Source organism: Scylla paramamosain, chromosome 7 (genome assembly GCF_035594125.1).
Source record: "Scylla paramamosain isolate STU-SP2022 chromosome 7, ASM3559412v1, whole genome shotgun sequence".
Taxonomy (NCBI): Eukaryota; Metazoa; Arthropoda; class Malacostraca; order Decapoda; family Portunidae; genus Scylla; species Scylla paramamosain.
Genome location: NC_087157.1, coordinates 13,657,671 through 13,674,915, shown reverse-complemented (window position 1 = coordinate 13,674,915; position 17,245 = coordinate 13,657,671). Strand labels below are relative to the sequence as shown.

The following is a 17,245-nucleotide window of genomic DNA, read 5'->3' as shown; positions in this document are numbered from 1 at the left end:
TCCCCCCCCCCTCCATCACTCGCTAGCACCCTTTCCTTTCTGCTCAGTTCCACCGCGTCTACCTCTTCCTAACACCTTTACGTCCCTTTCACCACTCAACGCCTCCTGTTTGCTCCTGTACCACCTTCCATATTCCACTTAGCCTCCTTTCTACTCACTCTACCGCTTCAAAGTCTCCATAACACCTTTTCTCGATCCCTTTCACCACTACACCTTTTCTGTTTGCTCATGTTCCCCGACCCACATTTCCTCTAGCTCCTTCCGCCCCCTACCATCAAAACCTTAGAAAATAAATTGGTTTCTCCTTTGATTATTTTACATGTGTTTTCTTCCTAGCAACGGCATTTGAGGGAAGTTTCTCTCTCTCTCTCTCTCTCTCTCTCTCTCTCTCTCTCTCTCTCTCTCTCTCTCTCTCTCTCTCTCTCTCTCTCTCACTTTGCTACCTAAAAAGAAAAGGTCGTTTCCGTGTCTCCTTCCCCTCCTCTCCTTTTTCCGTATCGCGTCCTTGTGCCCTGTGCCCCACCCCTTCGGAACTCTCGTATTCGTGTGGTGGTGTTGGTCGCGTCGTGAAGGTTGTGTGATTCCGTCATCCCCCGCCTGTTGTTATTCTTTATCGCGAGTCGGGTGTGACGCGGCATCACCCTCGGCGGCTAACGTCTGACTTACCGCTGACGTCACTCACCCCTGCTGGCTCACTCAAGGGGCTGTCAGTATGGTAGGGAGGTGGTGGAGGAGAAAGAGGTGATGTGAGAAGAGGTTGTTGTCACTGCCGCTTCTCTCTCTCTCTCTCTCTCTCTCTCTCTCTCTCTCTCTCTCTCTCTCTCTCTCTCTCTCTCTCTCTCTCTCTCTCTCTCCTAAAAACAAAGCGGGAAAATCAAGGCTGTCACGTGTCGGTTGTTAAAAGAATATGTACGTAATATCTGAGCTTGCTAATTTTTACTGTTTCTTTATGAGCGAGTGTGTCAGTCAGTGAACTCTTGACAACACGAGTGAGGGACAGTAACTGTTTTTTTTTTTATTATATATGTTTTTTTATTTATTTTTCTTCGGTGCTTTTATTCCTCAGCTCACTTGCGTTGTGCCCTTGAGAGTCCTGACTGGAATAAAGTTAATGGCAGAGAAAACAGGCGCTGAGTGTTACGACATTTTAATAGACTCTCGTAAAGATAGAGGCAACATGAAACACACACACACACACACACACACACACACACACATGAAGACACAAAGCGCAGTTACTAGCACGTAGTTACTAATACGTTACATAATTACAAGACGCATCGCATTTTGGACTAAATTTACGGCGTCAGACAAACAGGTTAATGCACAAAGCGGCGTGATGCAAGGCGAGCATTAGAACCCATTAAGCCACCGCCCGTTGTGAGTTGTAATGTTGCCCGCTCATTTTCTCCCTGTGCACTGAAATAGTAGTGGCTATAAACAGACTCAACACAAAGGCAGTGGGCGAATTGTACTGGCATGGTCAGCGTTGTGGAAAACGACCATTCACTGTGAAACGCGAGACTCTGTAAGTGGAAAGAAGGGATTGAATGAAACAAACGTCCTTGTAATAGTATTGCCAGACCTCCTGTTGAGTAATTTTCGTCGTCCTTGCTGTAAAAAAAATAGTAATGAGTCTCTCTCTCTCTCTCTCTCTCTCTCTCTCTCTCTCTCTCTCTCTCTCTCTCTCTCTCTCTCTCTCTCTCTCTCTCTTGTAGTAGTAGTTATGATAGATATTAGTAGTTTAAGTTAGCTTAGGTTTGATTAATAAGTTTGTTCAGATGAGACCGTGAGATTTAGTTAGGCTAACGCTGTATTAAAGGTAGATTAGATTAAGTTTAGTTCGGCACGTTAGTACAGGTAAGATCATAGGATTTAGTTAAGTTAGCTTATGTCATGTTACAAGTAGGGTTGGTATCCGAGTAGAGGGGCAGGGCAGAGAGTGAGCGGCTGGGTGGGCGAGGCGTTGGGGCGCCGGATGGAGTGGGGCTGTGGAAGCGAGGGCGAACAGGTGGTGGCAATATCTTTGAGTTGAAGAAACCTGATACCGCGCGGAAGTAAGCATGCATAAGTGTGCTGAGTCGGTGGTGGGCGGGTTGTGTGCAGTCTCCTCCCCTCCACGGACTTCTCGCCCCTTCCTTCCCCCAGCCATGCTCTCATCCTCGCCTCATCTTGCTCCCCACTCGTGGACTTCTCCCCCTCTTCAGTCACTACCTCCATGCACTCGCCAAGTCTTCTCAGTAAATAAACGACGGAATTAATGTACGATATACGAGTGATCGCGTCAAGCTGTCTTATGCGTCGTCCCCTCGTCCCCTTGGCCTTCAGTACCAGTCCCCTCTCCTACTTCCCTTCCCCTTTCTCCCTTCATTTTCACCGCGCCAGTCCAAACTCGACGCGATTTTAGCTCCATTCCGTGAAAATTACTCAATAAATAAAAATTGACAGTGTTGGAAGCTTCATCAATGACTAGATCATATGGCAACTTGGAGTCTGAACTTATGAAGTAATCTGATACCCATTGATTCTGATTAGACTTGCGATCGATCCTTAACGAGGACAAAACATTACTCACTTACACAAGATAGTAATGTCCTTCAAACGCCGACAAAATAATATCGTTAGTAAAAACTCGCTTACGCCCTGCGCATCCAATGACCAGGGTTATCACCGCCAGCTTTCCCGGGGCACCCTGTGATGCCAGCAAGGCGCCGCTCGTCCTTGGGCCCGAGGCGAGGGGATTGGTGTTGACCAGGGTGAGGAACCTTCGAGGCTCCGACTCGGCGGCTTATGCGGTGCGCGGCGTTAAGCTCCCCAAGGGAGAACCTTATGGGGACGCCAGATGTACATGTTTATGTAGCCATGCCCATATATAATCATGTGCTAACCAACTGAGGAAAAGCTTCCTCTCCTCACCTGACATGTGTTTGCTCAGTGGGTGGCGAGGCGACGCTCCCACCCTCTGCAAAGCCTGCACCACAAAGCTTCCCACGGCGCGGCGGTTTATCAGTCACCGCGGCACATCCTTCCTCCAGTGGCTGGTCAGTCTCGCCTCGCCGCGCTGCACATGACGTCACCTCGCAAAACCGGCACGAAGCACTAAATGACCCGCTTCACCCGCCACCGGATGGGCTCCGCTGTGCCCCTCAGCGTCGCCTCCGGGTTGCCACGGTGACGTCAAGCTGGGTAGTGCCGGGGCTGCAGGAAGGGTACACGGCGCAGCACCTTCCCAACCCGTCAGAGTCGTTGCCGCCCAAACCGAGAAGTTTAAATACCTTGAAGGCCCCCGGAACACCATTACGGGAGAGATAGAGAGAGAGAGAGAGAGAGAGAGAGAGAGAGAGAGAGAGAGAGAAGAAGCAGAAATTTGAAAATCATATGTAGGCTGACTGGTTATAACAAACCGGCTGCAGCGTGAATGACATCAACCAGCCAGCTCACTCACTGACTCACTGACTTACCGGGGAACAATAAATTGTGAACATCTGGTGGACTATCTGATTGACTAACTGTACGAAAAAATAGATAAATAAATAAATAATAGTATTAATTTGTCTATCGGGTTAGTTTTATATCTGACTGACTGACTGGTAGACTAACTATACAAAAAAAAAATAAATAAATAAATTCGGTAAATAAAAAGTAAGTTTGTCAAGATATCTGGTTAGTTTTATAGTTAACTGACTGACAGACTGATTGGTAGATCAACCATACGAAGAAAATAAATCAATAGAAAGGTAAAGTTTCTCTACTTGATTAGTATTATAGCTGACTGACTAGCTGACTGGAAAAAAAAAGTAGTTTGCTTTAGTTTTGTAGCTGACTGACAGACTGGCCGGATAGTGGCCTGAGCATCTATCATCTGTCCTCCATAATCCCCTTGGCGAGTCAGCAGCCTTTAAAGGAGCACACCTGAACGCTGTCTGCCTCCCTCTGACTCAGCATCTCGTCCTCTTACCTTAACGAGTCCGCACCCAACCTGTCTAGCTGAGCATCATTTTCTTTCCTGTTTTTTTTTTCTTCACGCCAGTTAAAGGGAAGATAAAGGGTTACGAATAGAAAGGAGGTAGTTAAATGGCCGCCTTGTCCGTTCATATAAGGGTGTCTCCGAGAAAGTGATCGGTTTTATTATCTCACCACCACCACTACTTCCTTATTTTCTCGTATTGGCAACTGAGGGAAGCTTGGTAAGGTGGTCTTTGATAAATTTTTATTTTTTTATTTATTTTTTTTTTCTATATTCCTACCTGTTCTTTGTATTCACAACTCGGGAAATTTTTTGTATCGCTAGCTTTTTTTTTTTTTCTTTTAGTCATATTTTCCCAGAAGCAAGTTTGAGATGTGCTCGTTTTTATCATCCCTTCTATTTCTTATTTGTATATCTTGCTCTTATGTATTTTTTTTTCTTTTTCTTTTCGCATTTTCACAGAAGCGAGTTTAAGAAGTGCTCGTGTTTTTTTTTTTTTCTATTTCCGGTTTTCTTAACCTTAGGAGCCCTTCATCTTTTCCTGCTATCAATTATTCATGCTTTCACTCAAGACTCGTGAAAAGTGTTCGCTTAAATCATCTTTCCATCTTTTGCATTAGCAATGTTGTGAAACTAAATCCCTTTCCTTTATTTCTCCTAACTCCAGCCTAACACATATATAAGCTCTAAAACCTGGAACTGATATCCTTTCCTCCCTACCGAACGTTAAAAGAAAAAAAAAAGCTACGATTTATCTCAGACACGTGGAAAAATTTGTTGGCTAGGTCGCTTGCAAAAGGTGTTGAGGGAGGGAGAGGAGGGGATGGTTATTCCTAATTACTGGACGAGTCACGCAGTACCGGGAGACTGGGAGGGAAGAAAACACCACTGAGGAACAACAAACAAGAAGACTATAATTAACACAGCGCGGAGGGAATAACACAGTGCAACAACAGCAGCAGCAGCAGCAGCAACAACAAAGACTCAAGGGGCGAACACACAGACACACATACACACACACGGACGGACGAGTCGGTTAAGCCTGCATGACGTCAGCGGCGCAAGTGTGTGTGTGTGTGTGTGTGTGTGTGTGTGTGTGTGTGTGTGTGTGTGTGTGTGTGTGTGTGTGTGCTTAGATGTTCGTTAATTGGTGTGTATTTGCTCTTCTCTCATGCTTTCGTCGTTTTAATAATTGAGAGAGAGAGAGAGAGAGAGAGAGAGAGAGAGAGAGAGAGAGAGAGAGAGAGAGAGAGAGAGAGAGAGAGAGAGAGAGAGATGGAAAGGTAAGGCGTGGTGGTGTTTAGTATCACAATACGTACAAAACAAACACACAACGAGAGAGAGAGAGAGAGAGAGAGAGAGAGAGAGAGAGAGAGAGAGAGAGAGAGAGAGAGAGAGAGAGAGAGAGAGAGAGCTGATGTGAACAACTCTTGCTCAGAATTATGCAGTATTTCCTTTCCTTTGATTACCCCTCACTTACTTAAGCTTCCATGTAACACTTTCTAAACGAGGAGCTCTCTTTTATATTACTTGATCTTATTCATTCCACTTGCCTTAGTGCTCACAGAGGCGTCACATCGAGACCTTGGTGGTGGTTAGATTGGATTAGGTTACGTTAGGTTTTGGATACATTAGGTTAGGTATCCAGAACTTGCTGTCTCTTTTCCTGTTCTTCTTCCTCTGATTATTATTGTTACTGGTAGTTTTTTTTTTTTTTCTATCGTTTTACTTACATTTTGTCAAGCTTTTGTTACATCATTGTGGCAGGAATCTCTCTCTCTCTCTCTCTCTCTCTCTCTCTCTCTCTCTCTCTCTCTCTCTCTCTCTCTCTCTCTCTCTCTCTCAACCTCCTCCTCCTCATCTTTCATTGTTTGTTTCTTGACCGTTGTTGTTGCTGTTGTGTGTGTGTGTGTGTGTGTGTGTGTGTGTGTGTGTTATGCAAAAAAGTGACTCCTCCTATTCTTTATTATTCATAAGATATTATTCCTCCGCTTTTTACAAACCCCTTTAGTTTGAGAGAGAGAGAGAGAGAGAGAGAGAGAGAGAGAGAGAGAGAGAGAGAGAGAGAGAGAGAGAGAGCACATCCTCAGACCAGCATGCCACGCTCCACCCGCCGCGTCACTTTATTAATGTCTTTTTCCCACTGTGCTCATGCCGAGTCACGCGGGAATGCAGGGAGATGACTATGTACGGAACTAAATGACTAGAGAAGGAAGAAGTAAGATCTGAAAATCTAAATGAGTAGAGAAGGAAGAAGTAAGATCTGAAAATTGAATAAGTTAGGTTGGGTGTATACGTATAGACATGAAGGACTAAATAATGAGAGAAGGAAGAGAAGAAATTAGAAGGTATTACGTATTAGAATCTTGATAAGAGAAAGAGTTTTGTTTATACGTCTAGACATGAAAGATATAAATTATTAAAGAGGGAAGGAGATTACCAATATTACGTGTCAGACTTGTAAAGAGGTTTAGGTGTGTAGATATGAAAGACCAAAATTATTAAAGACAGAAGGGGAAGGGATTAGATGGGCTTATGCACGTAACATAATAGTGAATAGGATCTTAGGAGAAAGGCTCGGGTGTATACATGGCAGACTGAAATTATTAAAGAAAGAAGGGAAAGAGATTATCGTGATATTGCGCACCAAGATCTTATCATACACCTTAGTCCCTGTTGGTGATTAGCGTGAAAAGAGAGAGAGGGTTAGCGAAGGTGCAGAGTGCAGAGGGGGACGGGAAGGTGAGAACATGATAAGGGTAGTATTAACCTCGCGGGTTATCACACTATTGTCCCCGTGTGATAAAGGTGACGGTTAAAGAAGGGAGAGGCTCTGTAGGGAAGGGAAGAGAGAGGGAAGAGGGTGTGGTAGGAGAGAGAAAGGGTAAGGAAGGGAAGGTTAGCCATTTATTACCAATGAAATCTTTAGTTTATGGTAAAGGAATGGAATACTTTTTTTTTTTTTTTTTTAGTACAGGTGAGGGAACACTAAGAGATTTGGTGATTCAGAAGAGTAACATTGGTGTGTGTGTGTGTGTGTGTGTGTGTGTGTGTGTGTGTGTGTGTGTGTGTGTGTGTGTGTGTGTGTGTGTGGAGAGACTGGAGTAGTCCTCCCTTTTTTTTTTTTTTTTTTTTTTGGTCTTGCTAGTTTACGCTTGGGTTCTCTCTCTCTCTCTCTCTCTCTCTCTCTCTCTCTCTCTCTCTCTCTCTCTCTCTCTCTCTCTCTCTCTCTCTCTCTCTCTCTCTCTCTCTCTCTCGTATGTGTTTGTTTACCATTCCTTTATTCGCAGTGTGGTATATTTATCTCAACTCTCTCCCTCTCCCTACTCTGCCTCTTTCTAGACTTCTCTTCTCCCTTTCTCCTTTCCTTCCCTCCTTTCTCCCTTCTATTTCAACACACCTTTGCCTCACCTCACTAACACCCTCTTCCTCCTCCTCCTCCTCCCTTCCTTCCCTCTATTTCAATACCTCTTACTCCTTTCCTTCTCGCACCTCTCCATACCTGCCTGCCTGCCTCTTGCCTGCCTCTTGCCTGCCTCTTCGTCTTACTACGAGTTGCATATTCCACTTCCCTTCTTCCTCTCGAGAAACACACCTTCCTTCTATTTATTTCAACACCTCTGCATTTTCTTCTCGTACCTCTCCTCCTTACCTCTTCAATACTTTCCTGTCCCTCCTTCCTTCCTCTAGCTGGCACCACCCTCATCTCTCACCCTCTCTTGGCACATCCCCGCCGCACTTCCTCTCCACCTTGGCAACGTGGGCACCATTCAGTGTCTTAGTAACTCTTCCCTCGTTCACCCTTGGCACCTCCCTCGCCTTCCTCTCTCCCTCCTAGACATTTCACAGTTTTTTTTTCTTCCTGTTTTTTTTTAAAGCTCCCCCTTGGCTGGGATCCCCTGTCATTTGTGTGCTGACCCAATGCGTGTGTCTTCCTGTTCGTGCCCCGCTTGGCTCGCCTCCCAGACTCATGACTGCTTGTTCCCTCACGTCGATTGCTTATTTCTGGCTTGTCTTTTTGGTCGTGTGTCAGCTTTCATTACAAGGTCCACGTGAGAGAGAGAGAGAGAGAGAGAGAGAGAGAGAGAGAGAGAGAGAGAGAGAGAGAGAGAGATGTGGGGGAGGGAAAGTTATTAAGTACTCGCTCGTAAGACGGGTGAGGAGGTAGTAAATTTTATGTGCAAGTAAACGAGAGAGAGAGAGAGAGAGAGAGAGAGAGAGAGAGAGAGAGAGAGAGAGAGAGAGAGAGAGAGAGAGAGAGAGAGAGAGAGAGAATTTCCCGCCCCATTTGTACTCATCCCTCAATAATCGTTTTCTCAAGACCCTTAAACTAGTGACAAGAGAACAAGTAATTCTTTCAGTCAGCGAATGAATGCATGAATAACACCTTGCCACGTGTACTTAGGAATACATGTGAAGAGAAACCGAGATACCTGTTGGTCTGCTATACAATATACCTGCTGCTCTACTTACTACTGATAATAGACTACGCGTGGGAGAACCGGATAGGAAAAACGACTTGAGAGAGAGAGAGAGAGAGAGAATGGGGGAAGGATGAATATTAGATGAAGGGAAAGGGACAGGATAGGGAAGAAGTTTTTATATGGAGAGAAGATGGGAGGAAAGTAACACGTAGTAGACCCGAGAGAGAGAGAGAGAGAGAGAGAGAGAGAGAGAGAGAGAGAGAGAGAGAGAGAGAGAGATGGGGATTAGCCAGCTACTATCTTGGTGCCGTTACACACTGTAACCCAAATATACCACAGACAGTTCGCATGTAGACAACACGAGTCAGGAAGGTAAATACCATCCAGCCAGCCAACCATCAGTATATTTTCACCTACAGCATCACAAAGCACGAATACACACGCATCTCCTAACCCTGTGCCTTCCGTAGCTTCTCATATTTAATAAAGCGATATGGTACAAGCTTAGAAGTGGCATGAGGGATGTAGCAAGGGTGGTATACGTACTCTAGATCCTTGGAATCAGGGTAAAGGCTAGAAGTAATGGGTTTAGGGTCAATAAAATTTGAGTTTAAGAGAGATAAGGTGACATTGGAATAAAGTCAATAATCAAGTTTTTAGTTGTGAGTCACTGGGGAGCTTTAAAAGATTAGATAAATTAATGGATTGGCATGATAGGTGGATATAAATAAGTTATGTAGGGGTTGCCACGTGTATGCCTGATGGCTTCTTGCAACTTATCGTTTAGATTGTGATTTCAAGACGCCTATAACGGCAGAAGTAATGGAATAGTTTATACCTCTTCGCACTACGTCATTGTTCTCTTTCTTCATTTCATTTCTTCTCATCATTTTCTCATCTCGTCTTCCTTTCATAGTACCAACTTCCCCCGACTTTCTCTTCATGGCTCTCTCTTCCTTTGATTTCCTCTCCCATGCCGTTTTATTACTCTGTGTTATCACCTCGGCTCCCTCAACTGAAATAACAATCACTATCATTAGAATTCCAACGATTACCTCTCCTTAGCGAGCAACAGAAGGAAGTACAGGAAGTTGGCAGTTTCTCATCCTCACCTTTCTTTTCCTCGGATCTTTATCTCTACCTCTACTCTTGTGGTCAGTCTGCCCTCCACCCCTCCTGCTTTTTGCTAGATTAGACTCGAACATAATTTATAAAGGAAGGAAGGGGAAAGGAGGGATAAAGGTTGCCCCTCGCTACATAAGGGAAGGTTTAGGTATGAGAGAGAGAGAGAGAGAGAGAGAGAGAGAGAGAGAGAGAGAGAGAGAGAGAGAGTTTTTATGTAAGCCTTGTATAGAAATATAAAAAGAACAGAGAGAAAAGGAGAAAAGAGAGTTTATTATATTAGTCTCCTAAAGTAACGCAAAAGAACAGAAAAAAAAGGACAGTCTTAAGTTCTAAACTATTAAACACAGCCTTAATAATATAATGAGGGAGAGACATGAAGACTTGCCATTAACCTTATTACTTCACAACCTTTAAAAAATAACCAAAGAACACGAATGAGTACAAGGGAGTAATGGACGAAGGGAGAACTTGACTCGGTCTATTCACTGTAAGGAAGCGAAGGGAAGGAAAGGGAAGGGATGGCATGACACAACGTAACCCTGTCTTGTCTCCACGTGACAGACGGCCAATCATGGAGAGAATAGCGGGGCGGGGGTCGCAAGGTTGACAACTATCATTGGCTCAGATTGTCATGAGACTCATCACTGGCTGCGGAGAAGAAAACGGAGAAACGTATGAGAGAGAGAGAGAGAGAGAGAGAGAGAGAGAGAGAGAGAGAGAGAGAGAGAGAGAGAGATTAATGGACACGAAGTATTCATGAGTAGAAATAGAGGCCCGAGCCGTGACGCCCGCCTGCCCTCACGCACACTCAGGCCACAACACGCATCTGTGTAGTAAGGCGCCAGCACTACCTCTGTGACTAGGACCATATTCTGAAACACGTCTGCGCCGCATCCCGACTATTTTTCGAAAGGCTCTAGATGAAGTGAGACGTGTTTTTTAAGGGTTCTAGTGGCAGATTAACAAAATTTATGCGTTATATATCGGGAGAAACATTCTTGAAAACCAGGCTATTCATCTCTGTGGCCTTTGGAAATTGTCGTGGTGAGAGGGCAAAGTCTTAGTTGCGTCTCCCCTCACTCCCCTCCCTCCCTACCTTCACTGGCTTCCTCTCTCAGCAATTCCGTAGCATTTTCATTCTCATTTCCTTCACGCTTTTGTATATGTGCGCTCTCTCTCTCTCTCTCTCTCTCTCTCTCTCTCTCTCTCTCTCTCTCTCTCTCTCTCTCTCTCTCTCTCTCTCTCTCTCTCTCATCACCATTCCATCTCTTTTTTTCTTAACCCAGTGTATTTTTTTCTTACTGTCTCCCATCATCGTTCACTCTTCATTTCATTTCTTCCCATCATTTTCTTACCTCGTCTCCCTTTTATCTTCCCTTCCTTTCCTATCACCTCTTCTCTTTGTTGCCTACCACATCTAATCCTCTCCCTTACTTTTTTCCACCAATTCTTCATTTCTCATGTACTTTTCCTCTCTTTCTTAACTTTTCTTTTTACCCTTTCGTTTCTTTTCTGCATATATACATTTCCTATTCCTTTCTTATTCCAATCCTTCCCTCCTACACATTTTCGCACGTCCCAAGCCTCATAAAGGTAGACTCACTCATCTGTATTCCGAGCCCTTCCTCCCTCTCTCTCTCCTCTCTCTCTCTCTCTCTCTCTCTCTCTCTCTCATCTCCTCTCTCTCTCTCTCTCTCTCTCTCTCTCTCTCTCTCTCCTCTCTCTCTCTCTCTCTCTCTCTCTCCACTCCTTCGACCCCTCATCCTTGGAAAGTGACTAGAATTGCTCATAAAGTTACATCGCGGTGGGCTTCAACCTGCATCGTAGTGGGAGTCTTTTGAAGTTTTCAAAGGTCTCATCATGATTCTAGTGATATTTAACAAGGATTATGCATCAGTAATGGGTGAAGCACATGTGAGAAACTTGTCATATGTTTGGCCTGTAAAAATAATATGAATACGTGTGCTAACTGCTTCAGAAATGCGGGGTGTGGCGTAGCTACCGACGAGGGTGGCCAGATATCCATCCCTTTTTAGGCAGGACAGACAGTCCAGCTTACAGTATTCGCTCCTCCTTGTGCCCCACCTCAAGCCACACATTGACACTGCTCATCTTGGGGACTGACAACAGTATTACATAACCTTGGGAACCGAAGGATGCACTAACCGCCAGCGTGTTTTTTATTGTATGTAGTGGGCCGTTGTCAGCACCACCACAGAGCCTGAGTGTACTTCTACTACGCGTCAAGTAACAGTTGTCAACACCACCAGCGCTTCCCCGTGGTCTGTCTACCCAAGGCCGCTGTTGTGTGCCTTACTTTTTTTTTTTATATTTAATATAAAAGTCACTCAAGTCATTTATTATTAATCCAGCCAGTCGATTTCACTTTGTCGTGCTTCTGGTTTTGACATTTATTATCAGCACACACTGTTGGACAATTATCACTAATCCACCTAGATTAATAGGCACTGTACAACCACTAGGTCACACTGCCGTCACCAAACACAGCCTTTCAACCTCAATTTGTTGTGGTTCTGGTTTTGACACATCTGTTATAAGCACCCCATTGTTCATCGTAATAGGACTTGCGGTACTGGTTCTTGTAAGCCACACAGAACGAGACTGAGGGGTGGGCACTTCAGCACACAAACACTCGTCTTATATAACAGTAAACACATGTAATAAAGATAAATGTAGACACTTTACTCATAACTATTCGCTTCATAAACAGTGTATGCGTGTAAAGAGATAAATACACTCGCAGATAAATAGTTTAGTAGTAAATGGCGACACACACACACACACACACACACACACACACACACACACACACACACACACACACACACACACACACACACACACACGCCGGACGGAAATTAACGGATTAGTCGACAGTAAAAAACATAAGGGGAACAGCAAGAAACCATCAGACCTATATAAAACATACCCACTTATCTCCACCTATCATCCTCACCCACAACACACACACTGAAAGGAGACATGACAAGTCTACACCATGACCTACGCTGCAGCTTCTGTCTAGGCTTAGATCACGTGGGATCGAAGCTTAAGCCTCGCCCATGTGAAATAAAACCCCAAGTTACATAAGCAAGGCCTGGAGAGAATCTACACCTCTTTATATGGTGTTTAATCCTAAGTTGTATCTTCCTATAAGGGATTGAGTGTTAGGGATTGCAAGGTCACTTATCCTTCCCATCCTCTCTTATCCACGTGGCGAGGGGAGAAGGTTGCTATGCACCTCCCCTCGCCTCCCTAAACTGCCTCCTTCCTCCTCCCCACCTCCTCGTCCCGTATTTTTACTCCCCCTCCTCTCGTTTTTCATTCTTTCTTCCTTCTTTCCTTCATTATCCTCCCACCCCTCACTGTAAGTCTCTCTCTCTCTCTCTCTCTCTGTGTGTGTGTGTGTGTGTGTGCGCAGTTCCATGGCCTTTATCAACGAGTTATATCATTCGTTTTCTGTGTCTATCAATATCATCGCTATCACCGTAGCCGTTATCATCATCAGCATCAGCATCATTTTTTTTTTCTTTTCTTTTTACGAGTTATGTTTTGTTTCCTACATTCATTATCATGCTCATCGCCACCACCACCACCATCACCACCACCACCACCTTCCCTCTATCTGAGTTTCCCTCTGCGTGTGTAATCAGGAGCACTTAGTTAGAGTATCTTATCCGCCACTCTGATACGCCATGCAGTGCTGCCCTTCTTATCGCCTTATAGAGTTCAGCCAACGCCCCACCACCCCCTCATCATCCTCCTCCTCCTAGCATTCCATTTGCTTCATCGTATTTGTGTCTTACTGATGGTTGGCTGATGTATGAGAGAGAGAGAGAGAGAGAGAGAGAGAGAGAGAGAGAGAGAGAGAGAGAGAGAGAGAGAGAGAGTTCGGGACACAGAGCACCGTCTATTCTTCCGTGTTCTTTTTCGTGTACGTGAACTCGACTGGTCCTCACTTTTCTTCCGGGTCTCATTACACACACACACACACACACACACACACACACACACACACACACACACACACACACACACACACACACATACACACTTCTTCCACTCCACCCCTCCTCTCTTCTCTTTTTCCTTAGCATCGTGATTGCTCCTCCCTCTCCTTTTCTTACTTGTACCACGCATGTTCTCTTCTTCCGTGACTCCTCCTCCTCCTCCTCCTTTTTTACTTGTCATGTATCCTGCGCCCTTTCGTATCCCTCTTTTCAAGGACATGGTGGGAAGGAAGCTTATTTTATGTAAGAATACAAACAAAATGCTAAAGGAAATATTTTATCAAGGGGAGATATATGGAGCTATTCTGTTTCTCGTTTATAATTTCCTTATCTTTTCCTTTCGTTCTTCGTTTCGCTTTCGTCCTTTCGTCATATTGTTATCTGCTTCATTCCTTTTATCCTTCTGTTCTTGATGTCTTTTATCGTTTTGCAATCTCCTTTTCTGCTTCCTTCATTCCTTCCTCTCCTTTACCACCATCTTAACATTTTTTTTTTCATTACGTCTTCGTCTACCTTTCCTCCTCCCTCTACAAGTTTCTTCCCTTCTCTTCCTCATCAAACTTCTTTCTCTTTTCTTCCCTTTTCGAATCCCTTTTTACTCCTCTTTTACTTTCATCTTTCCTTTCCTTTCCTTTTTTGTAACCTGTCATGTTCTTATTTTTCTTTCCTTCTCTCGCTATATAATATATAGCAAGAGGAGGAAAGAAAAGTATCCTACTTTATCCTACTCCAAATTTACTCCTTATTTATTTTTTCCTCCTTCGTGGTTGCCATGTTTTGTTTCCTTTTCTTTCTTCCGCTCTATATCGCTTTTTCTTTCCTACCCCGTTTTTATCCCTTATTTCTTTTCCCCTCCGTTGCTGTCATGTTTTGCTTTCTTTTCTTTCCTCTCCCTCTATATCACCACCTTACCTTGTTATGTCTTTTACCCCTTATGTCTTTCCCCCCCTCCTTCGTGGCTCTTCTCTTCCCCTCCTTCCGCCCTTCTCCTTCAACTGGCCCCACCAGAGATCGCCTTCTGACCTACATAATACATAATATCCTCTGTTGTCCGTCGCGTGGAGAGCTCTCGAGGTCAGGCCATATGTACGTGTTCGGCTGTCGAGGGAGAAGACTTGTGTTACTTGGCTGGGGGAATTAAAACGTAACCTCGATAGAATACATAAAGCGCTGATCATGTGTGTGTGTGTGTGTGTGTGTGTGTGTGTGTGTGTGTGTGTGTGTAGTATTTTTTCTCCTACGCCTTCCCTTGTGCTCGTTCATGCGATGGCTGATTCATACATCGCGATACACATTGTTGCAGCATACATACTCACACCCAGCTTAGATGCAAACAACACGTACTTCATGCCCTACTGTGTGTAGAAGCTCTCATACTCCTTATGTTCATTCATGTGATGACTGACCCATATCTCGAAATATACATTTGTAACATATATACATATGCACCCTTTATGGATACAAACAACTTTACAAGTATATACCGTACCTGAGTCACAACAGAAAAACTCGTGAATGTCATCCAGATAAAGAGCTCGCTCCCTCTTCGGTAACATTTCGATCCCACTAAAATTGCGCGAGGGATCTAGTGTGCGATCACTCATGCTGGGTGGCGTGGAGGGAGGGAGAGATGGAGGGAGTGGCCAGGACTGAAAGGAGCACGGTAGCTACAGCAACAGTCATCATGTATTGGGAGATGAGTCTGCTCTGTGATCATCTCACATCTTGTTCTAATCCCCTCTTCGCCTCGGCATCGGTGGTGCTGCTTTCGCCGCCCTCCCAAGTCATGGTGGCGGGGGGCAGAGGAGGGATGGTCGGGAAGGGGGCGGTGGTGGCTTTGGAAAACTGTCGGTGATGTAACATGCGGCGAGGAGGCAAGGACGTGCAGCATGGCGAAGGAGAAAGCTTTACCAAAGTTCCGGGAGGATTAGCAAATCTGGCAGCAATGATGGCGATGACTAGGACAGGAAATTCTTGAAGGGCTGGGAGGCGATGGGTCGTGCTAGGGAAGGTTGTGGCGGGAGATAACTCCAGCGGGATAGTCGCTCGTTAACAAAGAGCAGAGAGAGATGTTGAGTGTTTATAAGAGATGAGAGTCTGTGGAGTGCGGGGAGGCTGGGAGCTCCCTGTGAGGCTTTGAAGAAGGCCTGTGAGATCAGTGTGTGTGTGTGTGTGTGTGTGTGTGTGTGAGTAAATGTTTGCCGGAGCTATACTCGTATAGTTAGTGGTGTTTGAGGGGCACTGAGGCGTGCAGAGGTCAAGGGGTGCTTGGTGGCGTGTGTGAGAGGGACGACTGCTGCTGCTGCTGCTGTTGCTGCTGGGTAGGGTATACCAGGGCTGGGCAGGCGGGAGTGGGAGAGGAGGGAGCCGACGAGCTGCACCCAAATATACCTCTGACACCAGCCGCATGACGTCACCTCCTCACCTGGCCAGCCGACGGCCCACTGACTCGACGTGCGACGGCGCCTCTTGTTTCTTTCTCCTCCTCTGCCTTCCCACCTTGCACGCCATGATGATGTTTTAGATTACGCAATTCATTTTTCTCACTGTTCTCGTGGCACGACGTGCCCCTGTCTGTTGGTTGGCGAGTGCCGCGAGGCCTGAGGTGGCGGTGTGTCTGTGTGTGTGTGTGTGTGTGTGTGTGTGTGTGTGTGTGTGTGTGTGTGTGTGTGTGTGTGTGTGTGTGGTAGGGGGAGGGGGGTAACGCGGGGCATCGAATGTGCGTGTGGAGTGTGAGTTCATTGATGGTGTTTTGTGGTGTTCACTGCCTGGCTGAGTGTGGAGTGGCGGAGTGATTCGCTTCACTGACCTGCGGGAAGTGACCTCATTGCCATTGTCTTGACTTGCCCTTACTTGACTTGTTCATATATATATATATATATATATATATATATATATATATATATATATATATATATATATATATATATATATATATATATATATATGTGTGTGTGTGTGTGTGTGTGTGTGTGTGTGTGTGTGTGTGTGTGTGTGTGTGTGTGTGTGTGTGTGTGTGTGTGTGTGTGTCAGCGGGGAAGATTGGTCTTGGGTTTAGAATAAACACGGAAACAAAATGCAGCGACATTACCATCCTTCTCGCCCACTGGCGGATAAATGGTTCGTTCTCCTGCCCTCATTATATTTATACATAGGTCAGCTAATGTTGCAACAGTGTAAAGACCCGGGATGTTCTTTGAAAACTGGAACGTGATGTTGGTCGGGATGCGCCGTGTGGCCCCTCCTCCTCTCCCTGAGGCCTGGCACGGTGGGGGGGCCTGGCGCTGCCTCGCTTCTCTGGCCACGACCGCTGTCCCGGAGATTAAACCCGAGTAGTGCCCCCTCGGCCCTGTGGAAAACGAATGAAGGTGATATCAAGCGTTGCCGGAGACTTGGAGACGCACGAACCAACAAGACACACTTGGCAACTGTTGCGCGCGAGGAGAGAGAGAGAGAGAGGGAGCGAAAACGAGAGAGAGCCGCCTGCCAGCCAAACCCGTATTTCCCGCCGAACAGTTGAGCGTCGCCATGCGCTGTGGTGGGAGGGTGGAGGCGGCAGGCGGACAAACATGTGCGCCAGCGGTTAAAGGGAGGGGAGTTCACAGATTATTGCGCGCTTAACGGAACCGGAGGGATGTGAACCGTGTGCTATACTGCCTTGTCTGCCTCGGAACTATTTACACGAGCCTTTATTATAC

The 17,245-nt window shown here is 45.5% G+C and overlaps 1 protein-coding gene across 9 annotated transcripts in view; it reads left to right on the top strand.

The window, feature by feature from the left end:
- The window catches only part of LOC135102104 (muscle-specific protein 300 kDa-like), a 241,276-nt gene that overhangs the window by 207,810 nt on the left and 16,221 nt on the right, over positions 1-17,245 (top strand). The gene's annotated exons all lie outside the window — the stretch shown is intronic.